The sequence below is a fragment of the Ursus americanus genome, chromosome 17, assembly GCF_024610735.1.
Source record: "Ursus americanus isolate L20-20 chromosome 17, mUrsAme1.1.p, whole genome shotgun sequence".
Lineage (NCBI taxonomy): Eukaryota > Metazoa > Chordata > Mammalia > Carnivora > Ursidae > Ursus > Ursus americanus.
The window spans coordinates 34,376,386-34,404,334 of record NC_142143.1 but is presented as its reverse complement, the minus strand read 5'-3'; the positions used below and the strand labels follow the sequence as shown (position 1 = coordinate 34,404,334).

At 37.4% G+C, this 27,949-nt stretch overlaps 1 protein-coding gene across 3 annotated transcripts in view; it reads left to right on the top strand.

Moving 5' to 3' along the window:
- The window catches only part of TMTC2 (transmembrane O-mannosyltransferase targeting cadherins 2), an 835,540-nt gene that overhangs the window by 641,186 nt on the left and 166,405 nt on the right, over nt 1-27,949 (top strand). For all 3 annotated transcript variants that reach the window (XR_015727148.1, XR_015727149.1, XR_015727150.1), the window contains one exon: nt 23,525-23,630. The gene's annotated coding sequence lies outside the window, so the exon portion shown is untranslated. The remainder of the gene's footprint in view (nt 1-23,524; nt 23,631-27,949) is intronic.

Sequence of the window (27,949 nt, the reverse complement as noted above, 5' to 3'; positions counted from 1 at the left end):
AGAAAGAGGGAGGGAGGGGAATAATTTAAATTTTTTTTTTTTTTTTTTTTTGAGATCGTGACCTGAGCTGAAATCAAGAGTAGGAGGCTTAACCTACTGAGTCACCCCGGTGCCCCTTAATAGCTAATTTTTTAAAAATACTCATTACATGACAGGCATTGATCTAAGAACTTTACCTGTACTAATTAATTTAATTCTTATACAACTGTATGCATTATTACCTATTTTACAGATGAGGAAACTGAAGGACAGAAAAGTGAAGTAACTTGCTGGTCAATTATAGAGCTGTAATTAATATGCAGCCAGAATCAGGCCTTAATCTTATCAAAATGATGCTGACATTCCATATGTTATTAAATACACGTGCATTTCTCTAAAAATATGTTCACAGTACTTATATTCAGATGTCGATTGGCAGATAGAATCATCATTTAACATCTTAAGATGTTTCTCAACTGACTTAAAGTCAGATTTCTTTTTTTTCCCCCCGAGTACTTAAGGCATTAGAATATATAATGTTCAAAAGTGGGAGTCTGAACAAAAGATGTTTAATTCAAATGTACAAAACATCAAGGGCTACTTGTAGATCATATTTACAGACTGTTAAGATCACAAAAATTTCCAGATTTTTCAACAATAACAAATGAATTTCGATCTCAATTCACTACAAATTTGAATACAGCCTTTTTAACAGGCCATTTTTAAGTTGCTGCATAAAGTAAGGTTTTTATACATTTTAACTAGATCTTTTTTTTCTCCTTTTAAAGATTTTAAGTATTTCTCACTCTATCAGCAACAGATCATTTCATGGATGAATTCAAGTACATCATAAGAAATCATGAATAAAAATTATTTTGCATTTATAAAGCACATTTTCCATGAGTATGTGTATGATATGCATGTCCTAATGTAAAGAGTTACTGCCTAAAGGAAAAATAAATTAGCTGTGTCATTCAAAAAAGTCTTCACGGCTTATAAGGCAAGGAGAAAAGTTTAATCCAACAGGAGAATTCCTATTAAGGACAGAAATATTATTTAAGAAAAAAAACCTTGAGGTACTCTTGTGATATGGCAGCTATGGGGACAGTTGATTGGGAGTTTTCTGTGACAATCCTGAGAGAAGGGCTAAAGTAATAGAAGAGGAATAAAGGAGCCAGAGAATGTACAACATTTTTGAAGGCAAAGAGGACAGTACGAACACCTCTCCTCCCAGGTGGGAATGGCCAGTGTCCTTTGGAAGAGGGAAAGCCATCATTAAGTTTGAAATAGTTGCTGTATAACTCATGTTTCTCTCCTGCAAATAACCAGTCTACTACAGTTATGTGTGACTGTTGGGGGGGAGGATGTTAGGAGTGCATTGGGAGGAAATAAAAGCAGAGGACAGACATAAGTGAGATTAAAATTTAGCAGATGCAGTAAATTAGAACGAACTGACTTGAAGAAACACAGACTCTAATGGTTCTCAGGAAAGGGCATGAAGAAAAGGAAGGATCCAAGGTTCTCCCATGATTGGACATAGGCATCTTTTTGTGAAAGAATATGTGTTCTATTTATACTCATAGGGGAAGATAGAGTGTATTGGACTATGAACTTGGGAACATCTGGGTGAATTATCCATTATAACTTGCTCTTTATTTTTTTTTTAAAGATTTTATTTATTTATTTGACAGAGATAGAGACAGCCAGTGAGAGAGGGAACACAAGCAGGGGGAGTGGGAGAGGAAGAAGCAGGCTCATAGCAGAGGAGCCTGATGTGGGGCTCGATCCCACAACACTGGGATCACGCCCTGAGCCAAAGGCAGACGCTTAACCGCTGTGCCACCCACGCGCCCCATAACTTTCTCTTTAATTACAATTTTATGTTCAATGAAAAATATTGTACCCAGACAGACCAATTTGGTGAAGTTCAGTTTGAACTGACCATTTGTATGCTTTATAGTTTTAAAATCAGATTGTGATTTTCAAGTACTTATATTGACAATTAGACTTTAAAAGTCAGATGATCTGGCCTCTGCCCACTCTCTGAACTCATCCAGTATCTTTTTCCCCACTGGTCGCTTTTTCCTCAAACTGGTTGCCAGAACATTCCAAACCAATTCTTACTCCCACAGATACTTTTAAGTTTTTATTTAAATTCCGTTTAGTTAACATACAATATAATACTAATATGTTACTATAGTGTGTTACTATAATACTATAATTCAGCACCTCCATACAACACCCAGTGGTCATCACACAAATGCACTCCTTAATCCTCATCACCTATTTCACCCATTCCCCCCACCCATCTCCTCTCTGGTAACCATCAATTTGTTCTCTAGTGTTAAGAGTCTGTTTCTTGGTTTGCCTCTTTCTCTTTTTCCCCCTTTGCTCTTTTGTTTCTTAAATTCCACATATGAGCAAAATCATATAATATTTGTCTTTATCTGACTGATTGATTTCACTTAGCTTAATACTCTCTAGCTACATCCATGTCATTGCAAATGGCAAGATTTCATTCTTTTTTTTAAGGCTGAGTAATATTTCATTGTATGTATTGCCACATCTTTACCCATTCATCAGTCAGTGGACATTTAATGAAACAACAGAAAGAAATTAAGGAATCAATCCCATTTATAATTGCACCAAAAATAATAAGATACCTAGGAATAAACCTAATACAAACAGGTGAAAGACCTATACTCTGAAAACTATGAAACACTGATGAAAGAAATTAAAGATGACACAAAGAAATGGAAAGACCTTCCATGCTCATGGATTGGAAGAACAAATATTATTAAAATGTCTATACTACCCAAAGCAATCTATGCATTTAATGCAATCCTTATTAAAATACCAACAGCATTTTTCACAGAGCTGGAGCAAACAATCCTAAAATTTGTATGGAACCACAAAAGGCCCTGAATAGCCAAAGCAATATTGAAAAAGAAAAGCAAAGCTAGAGGCGTCACAAATCTGGACTGCATTCTGCTACTGTACCTTTTCCTGAAAAGCCCAAATCCTACTTCCTTAGACCTCCTTTAGACGGATAAGCCAGTCTAAAATGAGGCAACCTGCAGCCCATCCAGTCATTTGGACTTTAGCACATGACCCTATTTTAACATACGTTTGAAATAACCTTGATTTTTCATGTGCTAACTTGTTTATTGCTTGTTGCCAATGGCATAGGACCCTGAACCATACTGATTAGTACTGTAACCTCAGCACCTGAAATTGTGAAAACAAAAAATAAGTATTTGTGGAATGACTAGATTGAAGGGGGTATATACTAAGAAAAAATAAATTTAAAATGTATGTATACAAAGTACTTTATATGTAAAGGCAAATGCAAATTGTGTGTATAATTGCTGTGTTCAAACCATGGCATGCTTCAAAGTTTCTTCAGAACTACTTAAAAGTAAGTGATATTTATGTTATGTATATTTGTCACGTTTTCTAAATTAGACAAGCCTGGAGTAGTAATATTTAATATCTGTTTGTGGTAGGCAGAGTAACACCCTGCAATGCCCATGCCCTGATCACTGGAACCAGTGAAGGTGTTATGTTTCATTTCAGAAGGGACTTTGCCAATGTAATTAAGGTTACATACCTTAATATAGGGAGATTATTCTAAATTATCTGGGTGAGTCCAACTTAATCACAGGAGCCTTGAAAACAGGTAGTTTTCTCTGGCTTGAGACAGAGCTGTGGTAGAGAAGGCAGGGAAGATGCTGCAGAGTAAGGCAGAGAGATTCCAATAAGGATTTGATGTACCATTGCTGGTTCTGAGACAGAGGGGACCAACCACAAGAACCAGAGAGAGAACTCCAGGAGATAAAGACAACCCATAGCTAGTACTCAGCAAGAAAACAGGGACCTTTTTCCTAAAAGTGCAAAGAACTGAATTCTGCTAACAATCTAAATGAACTATGAAGTGCTTCCAAGGTGTCCCTTTAGACAGGAATACAGCCCTGACACTGTTTTTGTTTTGATTCTTGAGACCTGGACCATAGGGAGAAGCTGAGCCACACTGTGCTCATACTTCTGACCCATGGGAAACTGTGAGATAATAAATGGATGTTATTTAGGTTCTTAAGTCTGTGATAATTTGTTATGGTAAGAGAAAATTAGTATAGTATCTAATAATGATTATAAGAACAACAAGTAACATGGATCTTTGCTGTATGTTAGGAACTTTGCTAAGGATTTTATGAGCATTTCCTTTAATTTTTATAATTCATGAGATAATGTACTTGGCCCATTTTGACTAATCTATTTAACCCAAACCTCTTATCTTTGAGAACCACACCTCCTTACTCACACAGAGGAATGGGCCTTTGGCAATGATGTTAGTATTTTGTGGTCCCATCCCTTTGGCCCAAGAGGACCAAAGGTGAACACTTAACTTAAAATGGCTTAAATAGATTATATCCTCTTGATTTGGAATTGCAATTGAGAGATTTTACTTTCTTGAACATTAGAAATTGTGGAATGACATTTACATAGAAAGGAAAGATAGAATAATGAAAATGTACAGAAAAAAATAGTTGCCAGAGATTATTGGGCCAGAGAGGTGTGTGTGCGTGTGTTAGAGATTTAAAAAGTGACTTCTTAGGTTTTAGATGGTTTTCTTGTTTGTCTCTGTTGTCTATTGAGGCCCAGCTGTATTTTCTAGACTGCCACTTCATTATGGAAAATTTCTCCATTTAGCTTAGACTACGTTGAGTGAAGTTTTACTACTCCCAACCAAGAGAACGTTAATTAAGGCAGGCAGTATTATTAAACTTTCATTTAAAGAGATGTTGTGTTCATTAAGGTTTGTTACTGAAGTAACAAATAGGCTGGCTGAAGTTCAAAGACCGTGCACGTAAGTAAAAGTCAGAGATGGCTCCTGCCAGCAGGAGACCCTACTGGTGATTCAAGGAATGGGACTCCTTTCAGTTTGTTGCGCCACCATTCCTTAGAGTATTTATTGTCATTTGCATCCAGTTTGTATTTCAGAAAGGGAATGAAGGAGAAATATTGGATTCTTAAAATCGCCCCAAAGTAGCATCCATTGCTTTTCTGTTTACGTTCCATTGGCAAAGACTGGTTAGAGGGCAACGACTTACTGTAGGAAAGGTTGAGAGACAATCGTGTAGCCAGGAACCTAGGAGAAGTAAAAGTAGTTATGATGATCAGCTAGCAGCCTCTGGCAACAGATGTTTAGTAACCTGTTCCATATTACACAACTGATATTGGCAGAGATAGGGATTGAAACACAGATCTGAGTTGGGAAATGGAACCATTTTTCTCTAGTATAGTTTTGCTTTACCAGATGGCTTCCATCTGTTTAATTAGTTGATTTAAAGTTCCACTAAACCTGTTAGCTGGCCAGTTACATGTTCTATCATTGTCAATTTTCTTTTAATTTAGATAATATTAGAAAGAAGAAATTCAATAGCTCAGCGTATTAAGAGACGGTCAGTGACAAATTACGCAAGAACAGGGGAGACCTCAATTAGGCTACTCACTGCAAACCAAGAAATATGACCACCTGCTAGACTATTTAATGACATGTTGTCCAGAAAAAAAAATTGAGACCATTTAACCTCTTTCCTATGAGTTTCTGATAGTTTAATAACATGAAATCATTTATTTTCACTCTACTAGTATGAAACAAGTAAGTGGTAGCAAGTAATCAACTTAATTTGAATTGGCCCAAAATATGAAAAGATTGAATATATTCTAGCATTCTTGATTTTTTTCCTGTTATTTTTCAGGAACCTTTGGTGATATGTTGGTGGGATAACCAAGATCAGGGTCTGGCACTAAGCCTCTAAGTTTGGGGCTTGGGTTGAGCATACAGTGATACTTGGGGGCGGGGGGTGATGTGGATGGTCTGCTTAAATAGGGAAGTTTATTTACACAGGCATTCTGTAGGTAGTGGAGTGGATTCCACAATCTACAAGATAGTCATATTTATAGTTGAGATAAAATAATTGGCAAAAAGTTTCCAGGATGAAGAAATGGAATAGGAAGAAAAGAATCATGGATAATTGAGATAAGTATGCTGGAGCTGGTTCTGCCTGCTCATGCCAGCAGATAGCGTGCATTTCTTCCAACTCTGCATTTAGTAATGATATATTGGTAGCTTGAAACTGGCCATGGTAGGAGTATTTACAGAAATTTTTATAAACTACAGTTCATGATGCCCCCCCCCCCCCACCCCTGGTAGAACTGATTGCTGATTGTTGAACACTTACTTCCTATATTAGTCAGGGTTCTTCAGAGAAAGGCAACCAATGAGGTATACATATAGACATAAAGGGACTTATTATGAGAGATTGGCTCACATGATTATGGAGACCTGAAAGTCCTATGATCTGTCTTCTGCAAGCTGGAGACATCACAAGTCTGTGATGTAATTCTAGTCTAGTCTCAAAGGCTTAAGAACCCAGAGTTCCAATGTCAAAGGCGAAGGAGAAGATAATGTCCTAGCTCAAGCAGAGAACAAATTTTCCCTTTCTCTGCCTTTTTGTTCTATTCAGGATCTCCATGGATTGGATAGTGCCCATCCAAATTAGTGAGGATAACCCTCTTTGCTCATTCAACCAATTCAAATGTTAATCTCTTCTGGAAACACCCTCACAAACACACCTAGAAGTAATGTTTTATCAGGTATCTGGGCATCCCTTAGTGCAAACTGACACATGAAATTCACCACCACACCTGCACATAGCTGTTGGTACCTATCATTAAAGGAGACTAACATGATCATGTGAGACAGTTTTTTTCCCAGATGATAGTTACTGTCTGGGCCAGGGTTCAGAGTCAGACTTGCTGATATTAGGTTAGGGGCCTGACAAAAGCAAGTAAGTCTCAGTGGGTTACTAGAATGAGAACTGATAGTCAGTGTGGCATTAGAAAATTCTCAAGTAACTGCTGGGTAAGGATGACTTGAAAACCCATTGTCAGAATGGAGCACCACAGTGTCTGTGGTAGAAGAGAAGGAATACATATGGGCAGATTCTATGGGGATGTCAGAGCTTATCATCATAACGCCAGGGGAATGATGATTTGATACCAAATTCAGTCTTACATCTTATTTAGAAAATGCATAGAGAAAGTAAACTCACCTATACATGGTGGCATGAAAAGAAAGTGTTACCCTAACTACAGCGTTGGCTAGGAAATTGTCTATGAGCTGACTCAGCATCATCCCCGCTAATGTGGGGGCCCTTCCATGATACAGAGATATAACCTTGCCATTAGTCGTGTAAAATCTGTCAGCCCTGTCTCTCTTGGTCTCTTTCCATCTTTTTCATAGGTGATTTATACATCTGTTCACCTTTCAGTGTAGTAAATCCTGAGTGAAACCTGAATTACTTCATAGGCAAAATAGTACCTCTAAGCTAGAGTTAAGTCTCTCCTGTTTCTTAAGCACCAGGTTGGTAGAGGAATAATGCATGGGAATAAATGCTGACCTGATGCTCATATTTTTGGTGATAGGATAATGACTACCTGGAAATAGCATCTATGGGATGTGAAAAACTTCATTAAAATCCTAGTAGATGTGGGTGCTATGGAGGGCTGTACAAAGGGTGTGGTTTTTATGCCATTATCTACTTTGTGTGCTAGCCTGTGGACAGAGAGTTTTTTGGGAACTAGTCTGGCATCCAATAAAAGTGATCAGGTTTTCTTCCTGATGCATCCTTTAAAAAAAAAAAAAAAAAAAAAGAACCAGAGAGAGAGAGCGCGCATGCGCACGCGCGAGCCTGATGGGTGGTAACCTGGAGGATTAAAACAGTACTTTGTCAGCCTGATGAGTGTATCTCAACATCAAGATACTTATTTTCTCTTTTACTGGAAGAAACCATTATCAAAAGGTGGGATTATTTTCAGAAAATCCTACCCCAGCATCAGGTCAGGGACCTTTTGAACCGTGACCCAGGTGTTTTACTGAATTGTTGCTAGATACAGAAGTATCAAGCCTGAAAACTCTGTACTTGAGCGTTCCAGACCAAACCAAAACAGAACAAGTAAGTGACGGGCAGAACGTATAAATACTTTCAAGTGGGCGTTTTGGTGAGTAGAGAACTAAAGGGCAGTTTGTACTTTCGCTTTTTCTTTTCTTTTCTTTGTTTTCTTTTCTTTTCTCTTCTTTTTCTATCACGTTCCAGAATGCTAGGGGAAGAGGTGCCTTTACAACGTGAAAATCTATGGAATCTGGAAGTAAGTTCAAATATTTTTTGGAACAGTTTCAAGTTCAAGCTTTTCTAAGTGAATTGCTCTATCTAGAGTATGATTGCTCTCCATCTCCTCTCAACTTCTTTTAGTTATTAAAGCTGATCCAGGGAGGCAGAAGCTGAAGGTAGGGTAAGAGAGGGTAAAACAATATTCCCTAGAAGGGCACATGGAAATGACACTGGCCAAGGTTCAAACCTACTAGTGTCGATGGGAATACGTCAAAACAGATAGAAGTTTCAATAGTAATGTTAAATGTCTTCAGATAGCCTAGGGGAGATACTCGAGGTATGCCACCATGATTGGCTGTCATGGACTCAGCAGTGAAGCATATGGTGATGGAGGAAACTGTGGGCTCAGAGAGCAGTGTTAGTTCTTTGGCGCTATTTTGTTTTCCTTTCTTTCTCCCCCCCCCCCCCCCTGCATCCCACATCCCTTCTCCCCTTCTCTCTCTTTTTCTCTTTCTCTCCCTTTTGCTCTTTTTCTTTCACTCTCCCCGCCCCTCTCCCCACTTTCTTTCTGTTAAGGTTCTGAAATCTAACCATATCTAGGTAATGATGTCACTTAATTGGAATTTCCTTAATGGATAATACCAATGTTCAGTTGATAGATATTGCCACACGTATATGTCCAGATTTGGAAAGAGTTCAGAAAAGTAGACACTTCTGATTGCAATGAATTCCAATATTTTTTTAGTTCTGGTTCAACATTGTCAGCAACAGTACCAATAACTGGATGTTCTTCTTTTTCACATTCTGCGTACTGATACAAAAGAGAACAGATAGGCTAGTCACTATTTTCTATTTCTCTTTCATGAAGTGTGGTACCTTGAGTATTCCCTGTATCAAAGCCTAAAACCTGATTTAGGAGCCTCCTCAATATATTCAGAGTGGAAGGAAAAATCTATGGAATGCACACACACACATCCTATGGTGTATTTATGTGTGTGTGTGTGTATGCATTATGATATTTATATGCATTATGATAGATATGTAATATATTTTCCTTATTGGGGGTGATGCAGGAAAAAGAATCAGGCAAAATAAAATTGCACTGAAGTGAGTGAACACCTTGTATTCTGAATTCACGATACCTTGGACTCTACTGGGGAACCAGTGGCAAGTGCTAGATTTAGGTGATTTTTTGCAGATAACCAGTAGCTAGTGAGGACAAAGAAACAAACCAAAATCCCCTGCCATTACTACCAACAAAACTGCCTCATACAATTTATTAATCTTAGGTTTACTAATATTAATTCGGAGATATAGATTTTCTTGAAGTATTATTTTATGTAAATAGCATGTTTTCAGTAGGATACTAAACAGCAAAGCTGTTACAGGTGCTAGCTTCTTTACGGTGTATAGGTTTAAGATGTCTCTAGATAGGTATTGATGATCCACATTTCTGTGAAATAAAGGGTTGTTATTATCTAAACATTTGTTGCCTGAAAAATATACACCGCCACTGATTGGACTTGACTTAACGGAGATTACGAACAATTTGAGGGTAGTGACTGCTAAAGGAGCTTTGAGCATTATAACTTGAACACTAAAAGATTTGATGACTTACCTCAGAATTGTGAAAAGAAGGGCTGGTTGTATCTAAGAAGGAGGATGCTGCTTTTAAGACCTGCAGATCTTTCTGAAATTTGATAATGGGTAGAAGATGATGCTGACAATAGCGTACCTTTGAATACTCTGGTTTTATCTTTCTTGTATTTTACTAACTCATTATTATTACAGATGGCAGTGTAGGGAATATAGAGAAGTTGATTTCCATCAAGATAATTCTGGGAAATGAATTCCATTAGATTTTGCTAATTATGATCAGTCTGAGATTGAGACAGCTCTTTATTTGTGAATTAGAATTCTTGACCCTAATGTGGGCCATTATAAATAGATTTTAGAAATTTAAGAATTGGGCTGCCATTTGAGGAATAAACTTATAATAATTTTTTATATCTAATATCCGTGTCCATTCAGATGGTAAGGTTCAGTGATGAATGGCCATAAAAGCAACTTTAATTTCAATATTCATTGCAGACCACATCTTGGCAAACAAGATTCATATGGCCTTTTATTTGTCTTATTAGTTGGAAAGAGGTGTCAAGTTATACGTATACCCACAATAAGCAGAATACTTATACTTGTATTCTCAGCAAAGAAAAAAAGGAGTAGTCATGATAGAAAAGATACGTCTAGGAGCAATCCCCTGATAGATGTCAATTAAATGGAAATGGAGAGATGGGCCAGAAAAATCAGATACTGCTTCAGCCCCGAGCTCTCAATGAGTGAAGACTGCTGACCACTAAGAGCTGCAGGGTCTGCCTGGTCATCTTCTTCCATTTCAGACTGACATACAATTTGTAAACCATTATCTGATCCACAATCTGGACAAAGTAAGTTCCATTGGCACGGTATGTTTTGGTGAGATTGGAGAGGCTCAACACTACCTCACAAACTGGATTGAACAGAATCAGATAGAGGTAGTGCTGTGTGAGTGGAGGCGGCAGTGTATACATAGCTACTGGTACATCCTCCTTATCACAAACGATTGTTTTCAAACAAGTGAGCAATCCAGTTCCAAAATACTCTCCCAAGGTTTGGTTTTATGTCATCACTTCTAGTATTAATTTTCTTAGCATAGGTCCTCTAGAAAATGGAGTCTGAAGTAAGGATGAAAGTACTGATAGGTCTTTGGGAAGTCAAGTCTAGAGTACGGACAGTAAGGAAAGTAGAGTCAATAAAAGGAAGATGTTCCTCATTACTGCCTGCTACTGTTTAACAGTGAGCTGGAGAGAGAGGCAGCAGGGCGCTTGCTGTGCGTATTTGCTTGGCAGTCAGAACTTCAGAATGTAAGGAGAAAGTGCAGCTTGGAATAGTCATCAGGAGAGAAAATCCCCTCTCATTTCCTGTGGTCAACATTTTCTACCCCCCCCCCCCCGCCCCGGGAGAAAGTCCCTGCCCTTCCCAGTTAAATCAGAAAGCCAGATGCTATAACCCATGGTGTGATGTTTCATCCAAGTCCAGTGTGGTTTGTATGGAAGGAAGAAGAAGGAAGTTAAGGGAATTCAAGAGTGTAAATGGTGTTTGTGTCCCGATACAGAACCATAAACAAATCAATTACTGAATGCCCCTAGATTCCAGGGACATTTGACAACTTTGCATCTACTTGTCCTCAGCTGTTTTTATACTGGCCCAGGAATCATTTGTAATGGCTTCTGCCCAGAGAAGATCAGTTGTTTCTAGAACGAGTAAAAAGAGTTGATACATATGCATCAATGTAAGCATCTGTACACACATAAAAACAAAGATTAAGCAGTATACTTAGAGCTCTTGTTTCAATATTCAGTTTCTTTACATGAAGGGAACAGAAAGGCAGTATAGTGAAATGGGTAAGGACAAGAGATCTGGGATCACACAGATTGGAGTTTGTGTATTGGCATAATTATTTCTTTGCCCTTTTATGCCTCGGTTTCTTCAGATGTATAACAAAGAAACTGTACCTACACAAAAGAGTTCTTAGCATAATGCCTAGCTCGTAGAAATATTATTTTTATTTTTATTTTATTTTTATTATTTTTTAAGATCGCATTTATTTGACAGAGTGAGAGAGCACAAGCTGGGTTGGGGCAGTGGGAGAGGAAGAGGCAGAAGCAGACTTTCTGCTGAGCAGGGAACCTGACATGGGGCTTGATCACAGGACCCTGAGACCATGAACTGAGCTGAAGGCAGACTCTGAACCGACTGAGCCACCCCAGAAATATTACTTATTTTTAAGGAAGGATTCTAACCCCACACTGATCAAAGGTCTTTTATTCATTTGCTGTCTCAATTCTTGAAAATTCTGACATTCTGTATCTCCCAAGCTTACAGTTGTCCCTTCTGGAGCCAAATTATATTTTGCAATGAGTATTGATTATTGTGCTTGCCAATGTTTGCACTGACTCCTGTTTTCTCTAAAAGCTTTCTTCCCTGCAGTATGTTTTGTAAAATACTGACTTCCTGCTCTTTACTTGTTAACCACAGAGAAGAATTTTCTCTGCTGACTCTGTTCTCTGTCACAGAGGGGCAAAGGGAAAGCTTTATTTTTGCTCTTTTTCTCAAGGTAGAGGGATTTCTTTGGAGCCCCAAAGCAGAAAGCATGCCTCCTATGGAGCTGTATGGGTACACCTCTAAGCGCACCGCTTTGAACGCTCCCAGGGTAGCAGTAGCTCAGGAATGTTACTGTTTGAGTATCTTAAGCTTGTTGTTGTGGGTACTACCCTAAGAGGACCACATAAAACCACAGTTTTAATCAATTAAGATTCTTATAACAGTTGATAGGAAGGGTTCAAAGTAAAATGCCCCAGAACCACAACAGGGAACATAAGTGAGTGAAGCTGGAAAAAACATTTCTTTTTCCTCTTTCAGAAAAATAACAGCATGACTGTGATGGTAGATGGCAACGTATACCCGTGAAAGAGGTCCAGTGTTCACTGTAGAACTGGCCAGTATGAACTTCTTAGAAAAGTGAAAAAGGTATTTTCCTGAGGGAAACTGTGTCTAGCATTGCCAGATATTCGCATTTTTTAAAACAAGGCAAGCAAATAAAAAACAACCAAAAGTAAATGTGAAATCTATCTTTGTATGTGAAATAGCTAGTTGTAGAGAAACTAATGGTAATAATTAGTGACAGATTAAAGAAAAACTGATAGTCCTACAACTGTATGGATCTGTGGTTCATTTCTGGCCAACAGTTAATAAGTTTATGAGTAGAAGAGAGGATTAATAATAGCTGAGACAGGTTTCACTTCCTCTATGAAGACTTCATTAACCATTACTATTTATATTTTTAAAAAAATCTTTGTTACGTTTCTGAAATTTGTTATAATTTGGCATGATTTATCTCCTGCATTTTAACAGATTTATCAAGGTAGTTTACATACAACAAGCTGCACATATTTCAAGCATTTCATTTGATAATTTGATATGTATGCAGCTGTAACATCATCACCACAATCAAGATTGTGTCCTTATCACCCCTAAAAGTTTCTTCTTTCACCTTTGTGATCCCTTCCTTTTGCACCTACTCTGCCCTATATTCCTATCCTCTGGCAACTGTTGATCTGCTTTGCTTTCTGTCCTTATGTTATACTAATATTCCCTTATTATTCTTTTAGTATCTATAGTATCTGTAGTTATGTCACCTCTCTTTTTCCTGATATTTTTATTTCCTGATTAGTCTACTGAGATGATCATTTTTACTGATATTTTCAATAAACCAGATTTTAGTTTCATTGATTTTTCTTTTTTCATTTTCAGTTGCATTGATTTCTTTATTTCCTTTTTTTTCTGCTGACTTTGGGTTTAATTTGATTTTGTGTTTCTGTTTTTTAGTATTTTAAGATAAAAAATTAAGGTAATTGATTTGAAATTTTTTTCTTTTTTATGTAGGCACTTCGTGCTAGAAATTTCCCAGTAAATAGTACTTAGCAACATCCCACAAATTAATATGTTCTGTTTTTATTTTCATTTAGCTCAAAATAGCTTCTAATTTCCTTTGTGATTTCTTCTTTGCCACATGCGTTATGTAGAAATGTGTTATTTAGTCTCCAAATATTTAGGGGTTTTCCAGATGTCTTTCTGTTATTGATTTCAAATTTAATTACACTGTAGTCAAAAAACACGTTTTGTAAAAATGGATCATTCTACATTTGAGACTTTTTTATGGTGTAGTATGTGGTCTATAATGTTAAATGTTCTGTATGCACTTGAAAAGAATGTGTACTGTTTTTTGTGGGTAGAGCATTCTATAAATGTCAGTGAGATCTAGTTGGTCGAAAATTTTGTTGAAATCTTGTATGTTCGTAAAGGGTTTTTCTGTCCACTTGTTCGGTTATTTACTGAGAGAGGGGTGTTGAAGTCTCCAACTATAATTCCAGATTTGTTTTTCTTCTCCTTGCAGTTCTGGTTTGTGCTTCCTGAATTTCAATGCTCTGCTGCTGGATGTATAAATACTTAGTATTGTTATCTTCTTTTGATGAACTGACCCCTTTATCATTATAAAATGACTTTCATTATCCCTGATAATATTCTTAGCTCTGATTTACTGAGTTGATAACTGAGACTCTATTGGATTATTTTTATCTTGTTATAACTTTATACATTCTTATACCCTTAACCTATATGTGTCTTTATATTAAAAGAGGATTTCTTATAGTTTGTTCTTTCTCTTTTATCCAGTCTGACAATCTCTGCCTTTTATTTGGAGATGGTTAGACCGCTTGCCTTAATGTGATAATGATATGGTTAGGGTTTTTCCGCCCATTTTAAAACATTTTTAGTTAATCCACGAAATTCAGACTATTATCATTTTAAAATATAATCCACATCAGAAACAAATAAGGTATATGATATCATTTTCTTCATAAGGACCTTCAAAATCCAGTAAATATTTCACAACTGTGACACATGGAATTGGAAAGTTAAATTTGATCAGATATACTACATATGTACTTAAATTTCATAGGTTTTATAGCTGTAAGAAAAGATTCAATCACATTGCCTGAACATTAAAATTTTTCCAATAACTTAAGAAACCAGTTTTCTTTTCATTATTTTTGAAATAAAAATTATATTTTAAGTGTACAGCATGATAATTTTATATATATTATATATAAGTGAAATGAATGAAATAATTGCTATAGTCAAGCTAATTAGCATGATCTTCTTACATAGTTATTTGTGTGTGTGTGTGTGTGTGTGTGTGTGTGTGAGAGAGAGAGAGAGAGAGAGAGTGTGTGTGTGTGTGTGTGTGTGTGTGTGTGTGTGTGACGAAAGCACCTGAAATCTCTCTTGCTTTTCTTAATTGTTCTTTTGGTGTCTAAAAAATAATTGTCAAGGCCAATGTCAAGGAGCTTTTTCCCTATATTTTCTTTTAGGAGTTTTATGGCCTCAGTTCTTATGTATGTCTTTAACCCAATTTGACTTTTGTGTATGGCATAAGAGTCCAATTTCATTATTTTGCATACGGTTCTCCAGTTTCTCTAGCACCATTTATTGAAGAGACTATCCTTTCCATATCATGTGCTTTTGTCAGAAATTAGTTGCTGAATATGCTTGAACTTATTTCTGGGCTCTCTGTTCCATTCATCTGTCTATTTTTATGCCAGTGCCATATTATTTTGATTAGCCTTTTAACATAATTTGTAATCAGGAATTGTGATGCCTTTATTTCTGTTCTCCTTCAAGATTGCTCTGATTATTTAGGGTCTTGTGTGGTTCCATACAAATATTAGAATTGTTTTTCTATTTCTATGAAATGCCATTGAAATTTTTATAGGAATTGCACTGAAGCTATATTATCACTTTGAGTGGAATGGGCATGGTAACATTATTCTTCCAATCTAGGAACATCCAGTCTAGGGTATCTGTCCATTTGTTTGTGTCTTCAATTTTTTCAACAGTATTTTATTGTTTTCAGTGTAGATCTTTCTCCTTGGTTACAATTATTTCCAAGTATTTTATTCTTTTTGATACTGTCATAAGTGGGATTGTTTTCTTGATTTCCTTTTTGGATAGATCATTGTTGGTGTAAAGAAATACAAGTGATTTTTGTATGTTTATTTTGTATCTTACAACTTCTTTGCATTTATTAGTTCTAAAATATTTTTTATAGTGTGCTTAGGGTTTTCTACAAATAGGATCATGTTATCTACAAATTGAAATAATTTTACTTCTTTTCTGATTTAGGTGCATTTTACTTCTTTTTCTCGTCTGATTGCTCATTTAAGATTTATAGTACTATATTGGGTAGAAGTAGCAGAAGTAGGAATCCTTGCCTTGTATCAGATCTTATAGGAAAAGCTTTCAGTTTTTTTTCACCATTGATCATGCTGTTAACTGTGAACTTTTGACAAATGTTCTTTACTGTGTTCAGTAAGTTTTCTTCTGTTTCTATTTTTTGAAAATTATTTTTATAAATGGGTGTTGAATTTTGTCAGATGCTTTTTTCTGCATCGTTGAGATAATCACATGGTTTTTATCTTTCATTCTGTTAATGTGGTGTCTTACATTGATTTTGCAGATTTTTTTTTTAAAGATTTTATTTATTTATTTGACAGAGAGACAGCCAGAGAGAGAGGGAACATAAGCAGGGGGAGTGGGAGAGGAAGAAGCAGGCTCCCAGCAGAGGAGCCTGATGTGGGGCTCGATCCCAGGACTCTGGGATCATGCCCTGAGCTGAAGGCAGACACCCAATGACTGAGCCATCCAGGCGCCCCTGATTTTGCAGATATTAAACCAAGCGTGCATCCGAGGGATAAATCTTACCTGGCCATGGTGTATAATATCTTCAATATGTTGTTTATTTGATTTGATAGTATTTTGTTAAAAAAATTTACACTTAATGTTCATCAGAGATACTGGCCTACAGTTTTCTTGTGTCTTTGGCTTTGGCATCAGAGTGCTGCTGGTCTCTTAAAATAAGGAAGTATTTCCTCTATTTCTCATTTCTCTCACTGCTTTTAAGCTTTTTCTTTGTCTTTAGTTTTTAGAAGTTTGATTATAATGTGTCTTAGTACGGATTTCTTTTGGTTTATCTTGGGTTTTGAGGCTTGCTCTGCTTCTTGAAAATGTAGTCTTAGGTCTTGCTAAATTTGCAGTTATGTCATTAATTCTTTGAATACTTTTCCAATACTGCCCTTTTTTTCTCTTTCTGTTGCTTCAGTAACACAGATGTTAGATCTCTACTATAGTCCCACAAGTACCTGGGTTCTGTATATAATTATATAACTTTTTAGTCTATTTTCTCTTTGTTCATATTAGATAATTTCTATTCTATGTTCAGTATCACTGATTCTTTTTTTTTAATTTATTATGTTATGTTAGTCACCATACAGTACATCATTAGTTTTTGATGTAGTGTTCTATGAGTCATTACGTATAACACCCAGTGCTCCATGCAATACGTGCCCTCCTTAATACCTGTCACTGGGCTAGCCCGATCCCCCAACCACCTCCCCTCTGAAACCCTCAGTTTGTTTCCCAGAGTCCATAGTCTCTCGTGGTTCATTCCCCCTTCTGTTTACCCCTCTTCATTCTTCCCTTCCTTCTCCTACAGAGCTCCCTGCTATTCCTTATGTTCCACAAATGAGTGAAACCATATGATAATTGTCTTTCTCTGCTTGACTTATTTCACTTAGCATAATCTCCAGTCCCGTCCATGTTGCTGCAAATGTTGGGTAATCATTTTTTCTGATGGCTGAGTAATATTGCATTTCATATATGGACCACATCTTCTTTATCCATTCATCTGTTGAAGGGCATCTCGGCTCCTTCCGGAGTTTAGCAATGTGGACAATGCTGCTATGAACATTGGGGTGCATATGGCCCTTCTCTTCACTTCATCTGTATCATTGGGGTAAATACCCAGTAGTGCAATTGGTGGGTCATAGGGTAACTCTATTTTTAACTTTTGAGGGACCTCCACACTGTTTTCCAAAGTGACTGTACCAACTTGCATTCCCACCAACAGTGTTAAGAGGGTTGCCCTTTCTCCACATCCTGTCCAACATTTGTTGTTTCTTGCCTCGTCAATTTCTGCCATTCTGACTGGCATAAGGTGGTATCTCAATGTGGTTTTGATTGGAATTTCCCTGATGGCTAATGATTTTGAACATTTTTTCATGTGTCTGTTAGCCATTTGTATGTCTTCATTGGAAAAGTGTCTATTCATATCTTCTGCCGATTTTTTAATTTGATTGTTTGTTTCTCGTGTATTGAGTTTGAGTTCTTTGTAGCTCTTGGATACCAGTCTTTTATCTGTAGTGTCATTTGCAAATATCTTCTCCCATTCCGTGGGTTGCCTCTTTGTTTTGATGACTGTTTCCTTTGCTGTGTAGAAACTTTTTATCTTGATGAAGTCCCACAGGTTCATTTTATCTTTTGTTTCTCTTGCTTTTGGAGATGTGTCATGAAAAAGGTTGCTTTGGCCGATGTCATAGAGGTCGCTGCCTATGTTCTCCTCTTGGATTTTGATGGATTCCTGTCTCACATCGAGGTCTTTCATCCATTTGGAGTTTATCTTTGTGTATGGTGTGAGAGAGTGGTCAAGTTTCATTCTTTTGCATATAGCTGTCCAATTTTCCCAGTACCATTTATTGAAGAGACTGTCTTTTTTTCACTGGATGTTTTATCCTGCTTTGTCAAAGATTAGTTGACCATAGAGTTGAGGGTCCATTTCTGGAGTCTGTATTCTGTTCCATTGGTCTATGTGTCTATTTTTGTGCCAGTACCATGCTGTCTTGGTGATCACAGCTTTGTAGTATAGCTTAACATAAGGAAGCATCATGCCTCCAGCTTTGTTTTTCTTTTTCAACATTTCTTTGTCGTTTTGGGGTCTTTTCTGGTTCACACAAATTTTAGGATTGTTTGTTCCAGCTCTTTGAAAAATGTCATTGGTATTTTGATCGGGATGATGTTGAAAGTGTAGATTGCTCTGGGTAGTATAGACATTTTAACTATGTTTATTCTTCTGATCCATGAGCATGGAATGCTTTTCCATTTTTCGTGTCTTCTTCAATGTCCTTCATCAATGTTCTGTAGTTTCTAGAGTATAGGTCCTTTACCTCTCTGGTTAAGTTTATTCTGAGATACCTTATGGTTTTTGGTGCTATTGTAAATGGAATCAATTCCCTAATTTCTCTTTCTTCAGTCTCATTGTTCATGTATAGAAATGCAACTGATTTCTGAGCATTGATTTTGTATCCTGCCACATTACTGAATTGTTGTATGGGTTCTAGTAATGTGGGGATGGAGTCTTTTGGGTTTTCCAGATAAGATATCATGTCATCTGCAAAGAGAGAGTTTGACTTGTTCTTTGCCAATTTGAATACCTTTTATTCTTTTTTTGTTGTCTGATTGCTGTTGCTAGGGCTTCTAGTACTATGTTGAATAATAACGGTGAGAGTGGGCATCCTTGTTGTGTTCCTGATCTTATGGGAAGGGCTCTCAGCTTTCCCCATTGAGAATGATATTCGCTGTAGGCTTTTCATAGATGGTTTTTATGAAATTGAGGAATGTACCCTCTATCCCTACACTCTGAAGGGTTTAATCAGGAAAGGATGCTGTATTTTGTCAAATGCTTTTTCTGCATCAATTGAAAGGATCATATCATTCATTTCTCTTTTATTGTGTTCTATCACACTGATTGATTTGCAAATGTTGAACCACCCTTGCATCCCAGGGATGAATCCCACTTGGTCATGATGGATAATCCTTTCAATGTACTGTTGGATCCTATTAGCTAGGATCTTGTTGAGTATTTTGGCATACATATTCATCAGGGATATTGGTCTGTAATTCTCCTTTTTGATGGGGTCTTTGCCTGGTTTGGGGATCAAGGTAATATTGGCCTCATAGAATGAGTTTGGTAGTTTTCCTCCTGTTTCTATTTTTTGAAACAGCTTCAGGAGAATAGGTACTATTTCTTCTTTGAATGTTTGTTAGAAATCCCTAGGAAATCCATCCGGCCCTGGACTCTTGTTTTTGGGGAGGTTTTTGATCACTGCTTCAATCTCTTCACTATTAATCAGTCTATTTAGATTATCAATTTCTTCCTGTCTCAGTCTTGGTAGTTTATAGCTTTCCAGGAAGGGATCCATTTCTTCCAGGTTGCCTAACTTATTGGCATATAGTTGTTGATAATAGTTTCTAATGATTGTTTCTATATCCTTGGTGTTGGTCATGATCTCTCCCCTTTCATTCATCATTTTATTTATTTGGGTCCTTTATTCTTTTGGATAAGTCTGGCCAGTGCCTTATTGATCTTATTTTTTCTTTCAAAGAACCAGCTTCTAGTTTTGTTGATCTGCTCTTCTGTATTTCTGGTTTCTAATTCATTGATCTCTGCTCTAATCTTAATCAGTTATCTTCTTGTGCGTGGGTTAGGCCCGTTCTTCTGTTCCAACTCCAGCTTCTTAAGGTGAGTATATAAGGACTGCATTTTAGATTGTTCTATTCTTTTGAGTGCAGCTTGGATGACTATGTATTTTCCCCTTAGTACTGCCTTTGCAGTGTCCCATAGGTTTTGGACCAATGTGTTTTCGTTCTGATTAGTTTCCATAAATTGCTTAAGTTCTTCTTTAATTTCCTAGTTTACCAAATCATTCTTGAGTAGGATTGTTCTTAGTTTCTAAGTGTTTGAGTTTCTTCCGAATTTTTCCTTGTGATTGAGTTCCAGTTTCAAAGCATTGTGGTCTGAGAATATGCAGGGAATAATCTCAATCTTTTGGTATCGGTTGAGACCTGTTTTGTGACCCAGTATATGGTCTATTCTGGAGCAAGTTCCATGTGCATTCAAAAAGAATGAGCATTCTGTTGTTCTAGGGTGTAGTGTTCTGTATATATCTGTGAGGTCCATCTGGTCCAGTATGTCATTCAAAGCTCTAGTTTCTTTGTTGATTTTCTGCTTAGATGATCTGTCTGTTGCTGAGAGCAGAGTGTTGAGGTCCCCTACTATTAATGTATTATATCTATATGTCTCTATTCTGGTTAAGAGTTGGGTTGTGTAGTTGGCTGCTCCCCTATTGGGGGCATAGATATTTTCAATTGTTAGATCCTCTTGTTGGATACACCCTTTAAGAATAATATAGTGTCCTTCTGTATCTCTAACTACAGTCTTTAGCTTGAGATCTAATTTGTCTGATATGAGAATTGCTACCCCAGCTTTCTTTTGAGGTCCGTTGGCATGAGGAATTGTTCTCCATCCCTTCACTTTCAGTCTGGATGTATCTTTAGGTTCAAAGTGAATCTCTTGTAGACAACATTGGATGAGTCATGTCTTTTTATCCAGTCTGCAACCCTGTGGCATTTTATGTTAGCACTTAGGCCATTCACATGGAGAGTGATTATTGAGAGATATGATTTTAATGATGTCATGCTGCCTGTGAAGTCTTTGTTTCTCTAGATTGTAAATTTCTGCTCCGTATCACTCTTGGGGTCTTTTTACTTTTATAGCACCCCTCCTTAATGTATCTTGTAGGGCTGGCTTGGTGGTCATATAGTATTTCAGTTTCTGCCGGTCTTGGAAGCTCCTTGTCTTTCCATCCATTCTGAATGACAGCCTAGCTGGATATAGTATCCTTGGCTGCATGTTCTTCTCACTTAATGCTCTGATTATGCCTTGCCAGCTTTTTCTGGCTTGCCAGGTCTCTGTAGACAGGTCTGACATTTTTCTGATGTCCCTCCCTCTGTTCGTAAGTAATCTCTTCCCCCTTGCCACTTTCAAGATTATTTCCTTGGATCTAAGATTTGTGAATTGTACTCTTATGTGACGTGGTGTTGGTCTGTTCTCATTGATTTTGGGAGGGGTCCACTCTGCCTCTTGGACACAAATGCTTGTTTCCTTCGCCAGATTAGGGAAGTTCTCAGCTGCAATTTGTTCAAATATCTCTTCTAGACCTCGCTCTTTCTCCACCCCCTCTGGGATGCTGATGATTCTGACATTGGAACATTTGATTGAGTCAGTAATCTTCCATAGTATTATTTCTTAAAAATGAAATTCCTTAAGCCACGTTCCATCTTTTTTCCTTCTTTTCTATCCTCTCATCCTCCAACTCACTAATTTGTTCTTTTGCCTCGTTTACCCTGGCAGTCAGAGCTTCCCATTTAGACTGCATTTGATTTATAGCATTCTTAATTTCCGCCAAATTTGCTCTCATTTCTGCCCTTCAAGATTCTATATTCTCATTAATATTTTCGTTAATATTTTTTTTCAAGCCTACACATCATCTTGATCATTGTTATTCTGAAGTCCATTTCTGACAATTTGGTTATATCCATACCCATTAGTTCTGTGGCAGAGGCCACAGTCTGTTTCTTTCCTTGGTTCTGTGTTCCTCCTCCTTGGTATTCTGATGAGGTGTTGTTGCGGAGATGTACAGAGCCCAAATTATTGACCAGGACCCAAGCAAGATGCATTGTTTTATAGGGACCTCAGGGATTTGGGTTTCTTGTTTTTTCAGCCTGCCTTCTGGAAGAGGGGCCTGCTGCACTGATACTTAGGCCACCCTGTTTGGGTATAGTTACTCTGTCCCCAGGGGGTGGGGGGAATGGGCACAGTGAGAACTGGTTTTTGGGGGCTTTTGTTCTCTGGCTGCTTTCCCTGGCAGCTTTCTGTTACTCTTCAGAGGGTCAGAGCAGCAGTGACCATATCCAAATCTCTGTCTCAAAACCGAGAGCTCTGCAGTGTGCTCTTCACTGAACTCTCCTCGCCACTCTACTAACTCTGTGTTTTTCGGTGCTGCTAAAAACCCCACAGTGTCCTGGGTTGTGTGCCCCACAGCCATTCTCCCAGTCCTCGCTCCCAGGGCCGGCACGTCTCTTCCCTTTGGCTTTCTGACACCGCCAGCCACCCTGGTTCCTGCACGCGCTCACGAGCTCCTGGTTTGTCTGTTTCGAGCGCGCACTCTGGAGATCCCGGTTTCAGTCTGGTTTGCGCATGCGCTCCGGAGCTCCAGTTTTCCGGCTGGTTCACAGCTTCTGAGTTCCTGGTTTCAGACTGGTTTGAGTGCATGCTCCTGAACTCCCGGATTCAGTCTGGTTTCTTGGCAGGTAATGGTCCACAAGTCCGGCCTGCTCCCCAGTGCGGGTGGCTAACTGCTTCCTGGCACCCGAGCGCAGTGGCTCCCTCCCCTTCAGTTTTTCTTCTGATATCTGTGCGCAGATTCATGGCTCCCCACTTCCTACCTTGATACCCAGCGCCAGAGATGTTCGTTTGTAGAGATCCAGATGTATCTTCTTACATCTCAGGCTGATTTCTTGGGTGTTCGGGATGGTCTGGTAGATATCCAGCTCAATTCAGGGGACCAGTTGAAATAGGGTCCCCTACTCCTCCGCCATCTTTTTTCCTCCTTCTCAGATTCTTTATTAACTTGATTGTTGATCCCATCCATTAAGTTTTTTGTTATTGTATTTTTTAGTTCTACAGTTACTTCTTTTTTACATCTTCTATTTTTTTCTGATACTTTTTAATATCATTATTGACAATTTCTTTTTTTTTCCATTTGTTTTTTTAAGCATGCTTGTGCTTGCCCACTGAAGCATTTTTTACGATGTCTGCTTTAAGTCTTTGACAGATAATTGAAACTTATCTCCTATATTGGTCTTGGCACCTTTTATTTGTCTTTTTTTTTCTTTTAATTCAAGTTGAAATTTTCCTGGTTCTTGAGAATGATAAGTGATTTAAATTGAAATCTGGATTATTTTAATGTTATGAGTATTGGGATCTTGTTCAAAACTTCTATTTTGACTGCCTTTCTCTGACCTCACTTCCATAGGCAAGGGTGCAGGTGTGGCATCACATGATTACTACTTGGTGGACTGCAACTGAGGATTCCATATACAGCCTCTATTGACACAAAAGAGAATGTCTCTTCATTATTGGTGAGTGTGAGTGGGAGTTCTAGCTCCCCATTGGGATTCCACTGGTATCACCTTGGCTGAAGAAACAAATTACTTGTTTCTGCTCACTTGGTAATTTTCATTTCTACCACATGGGGTAAGGCTTATTACCACCTAAAAGGGATAAAAGTCCTAGTTTCCTCCATGACCCTGGCAGTCATGGAGAGGGAGCTGGGATGACTCATTGCATGCTGGGAGGCTGGAAGTCTAAACTCTGAACTCAGCCTCTTCTGGAGTCAATGAATATGTGGCTGCAGTTTGTTTTTGTTTTTCCTGTGGTGTTTGGCTGGACTAGAACAGTTGCTATCTAAAATTTTTTTCTTGCTAGACTTCTCCTTTCCCTGTCCTATCGTTAGAGAACACAGGCTGCCTTTGGGGTTGTGTGTGTTTGTTTACATACCTTTGTCACATGATACCTAATATCTTAGAGTCAGTCTTTCCTACATTTTGCCTGTTTTTCATGTGGTTTTAGGTAGGAGAGTAAATCTAGTACCTGATACTCCAAATTTGCCAGAGGCATCAATCCCATCTTATTTTTTTCAAAAATAACTTTCTACATAAATATTCTTTCTGTAGTTTGTTGGCTTCTCTAGCATCATGTTCGTAATATAATAAGGCTAAACAAAAACCCACGGAAATTACTACCACGTCATTCCTTCAATTTTTATTTCCCTAGCAAGTTGGACTTTTCCTCTTTATTTTTCAAGGTCTTTTTATATTTGTTTTATATATGTTCAGAGTTTTTAGTTGTACTTAAAATTACTTCTACTTCATCTTTCTGGGAGGAGAAGTCATTTTTATTAAAGTAAATTTGCATAATGGGAAAAATGTAGTTAGCAACATACTGTTTCTTGTGCTCTTCAATATGTTGTTCAGATACAGACATTGTGATTTTACCATGTTAGGGGCTGATATTTTTTTATATACCGAAAAGTATTCTTGAACATTGTTCTGGGACAGGGTGGAAAACTGATAAATTTTCAGATTTTGCTTTTAAGATTTATTAGGTAGGACCAAAGCAGTGTGTAGTATATGGTTAATTATTTATTCCCCACTCCTCAGGCAAAATTTTCTGAGCACTTTTCCCAATGCCCTATTAATTAGAGGTCCTTCTAGCTAAGGGACACATATTATTTCTTTTTTTTTTTTCTTTTTTTTTTTTTTTAAAGATTTTATTTATCTGACAGAGAGAGAGACAGCCAGCGAGAGAGGGAACAGAAGCAGGGGGAGTGGGAGAGGAAGAAGCAGGCTCCCAGTGGAGGAGCCCGACGTGGGGCTCGATCCCAGAACGCCGGGATCACGCCCTGAGCCGAAGGCAGCCGCTTAACCGCTGTGCCACCCAGGCGCCCCTGACACATATTATTTCTGTCCTTGTGTGTGCTCTGAGTATTTTCCTCTAATTCTTTTGTGTGGCTCTTCTCTGGCTTTGTATAATTTCCTCATACACACATGCTGCTTAGTACTCTGCTGAATATTGGAGGAGGAGCCTCTGCAGATCTCTGGGGTTCTTACTCTGTGCAACCCTCTCCTCACTGGTACTCTGCCCTGGCTCTCAGCTCCACATCCTCAATTCAGGGAGACTGTGGGATTCCATCTGGATCACCCTCTTTCTGTCATGGCCTGGAAAGTCTCTGAATATAGTATATGGCTGGAGTCTCAAGGCTTACCTCATTTATTGCTTGTGACTCAGAGACAGTATTCCTTTGTCACTTGATATCCAATGTCTTTACCATTGTTTCTTCTATTATTCCCATTTCTCATGGTTTTGGGGGAAGGAGGGCAAATATAGTCCCTGATAGTTTAAATTACTCAGAAGTATAAACACCACTTTTTTGAAAGAAAATATAACTTTCAACGTAAATGTTCTTTCTTCTCAACCTGACTGTATATAATTTGTGAGGTATCAATTACTTCTTCCAAATTATCTTGTATGTAGGATACATACGTCAGATATTTGTTGTTGAACCTGAATATTAGAGAATATTTATTGACCATTTAAATTAATATTTAAATTATGCTATATCAAAATGTTAAAGTCTACTTTTCTATTGGCTTTTTATTGTTAACCTTCCCCCTAGCTAAGAATTTTATATTATTTGACTGCAAACATGTTTTGAGAGTTTATTATGTTTGAAGTGTAACATATGATGCAAAATTTCAAGTGTAATGAAGGAATTGTCTTAATTGAGCCTCAGGATAGTTGTGTATCTGTTATCCTTTATAAATCTTTGAGAATTCACCCTTTGCACTGTTTTCAAGTATATTTTTATTTTTTATGTAAAAAAATAATGTGGCCTTATATAAGCCATTATCATTCAATTATTAGGATTTAATTTGAAATTTTTTTCCATTTTTCTAGGTATGATAGTTCTTTCTTTCTGTCTTATTTCCACTTTTCTTCCTTCCTTCTTTCCCCCTCCACTCCTTCCTCACTACGTGTCATTTTTAGGGTCCCTTCCAATGCTTATATTCTGTAATTCTCAGAAATCTGAGAAATGTGTTATAAAACTAACAGTTTACTTACAATTCCTGAAAAATGACTCAAAATTGGTTAACTTCCAGAAAATCAATAGTGAAAAATTACTTTTTGCCCTTAGATTAAGCGAGCTTTAATTTGTAATGTAAATCAAAGTATACATTTTAATTATTTTACAGTTTTAAAACAGTTTTATGACACATTCTTACCACTCCCTTATGAGATGGATAGCTTACTATTTTCCTTTTACAAGTGAGGAAACCAGTGCTGAGGAAGTTCAGGCAAGGTTGCCTCCAACACAAGAGTTCATCCTCAACTTCCTGTTAAATAATACTTTTTCTGTTACAGCAAGTGGTTATACAATCAAGGATACATCTGGTCTTTCCCTGAAAGATAAATAAGGGAGGGATGGATAGAATTAAGGAACTGGTTGAGAGAAAAGATAAGGAAAAAGGAAGGGATAGAGGAAAATCACAGCACTATTGACTTACTTTCCTCCTCTTGACTGAGGAGAATATCTGAAAGGAGATATATATTCAGGAGAAATGGAATCACAGGGGAAAAGCTATTCATTGGATGGCCTATGTTATTATTGAAACTTGAACACTTTTGATAGTAAAAGGGAACATGATTAATATTTATTCTGGTACAATATGCATAAATTATGACTCAGTTAATTCAAAATGTATAGTAACAATTGATAACAAGCAGGGAGAGTTTGGTTAAGTGAATGAAAGGAGTAGACTATGCTGTCACTATGAGGCTTCACTCATAATCTTTCAAAGGGGATTCCTCTGTTGGTGAGAGATTTAGGTGTAAATAATGTTGGAAAGCCAAGTCAGGAGTGTTCTCTCTCCCTCTGCCTCTTCTTTTCTCCCTCCCAACCCCCCACCCCCACTGTCTCTTTCCCTTCCTCCTTCCCTTCCTCTCTTCAGTTAAAAAAAAAAAAAAAAAAAACACTTATTGGAAAGTCAGTGGAAAAAATGTGGGTTAATGATCGGTTGCTACTTGGTGCTATAGTCATAGGAGGACCAAGGAGTGATCAAGGAATTTGAAAATTGAGTACATTGGTGACATATTAGGGACTGATCAAATTATTTTGTACATTATTCATGAGAAAAGCTATGTTTGGCTCCTGATTTTTATTGTTAGACTTTATGTGTCAATCATATTAATTGGAAATTTGTCAGATTTTTTCTTTCATTTTTCACATTACATACAATCTCTTTTAGGGGAAAAGAAAATATGCTTCCTGTGAATGTCACAGAGGTAATGAGTTAATGTCAAAAGAATTAATGGCAAAGTCAATATTGTGCCCTAAGAATAGAACAACAGATATAACCATTATTTTCCCTCTCTTACAAGGTAACTAGTGGGTTAAAATCCGTCGTGTTTAAATATATGGTAGCTGGTATTCTCCAGTGTCTTCTAGTCCTAAATCAATTATAAAGAATTCTTAACTCCATTTCAAATGTTTATGTTTTTAAATTGAATATGTATAACATCACCCTACTGTGGCATCTTCTCAAGGTAAAGAACAGAAAGGAGGCAATTTTCCTATATATTTAAAAAATAAATACACAATTGCCGATAGTAGACCAAGTAAAATAGATAACCACTTCACTCCATTTTGTTATATGGATACAGATGTATTTAAAGGTATTATTCTTTATCAAACAGACCTAAATCATGTTTGCAAAAAAGAATGAATTGGAAAGCTGGATGATTGAATCATTGTAGACAGCCATCTGAAATTTTTAAACCTTAAACCTCTACTTTTTCCTCAATAGTAGAGTTTGGGAATTATTAGCCAGACAACTGCCTC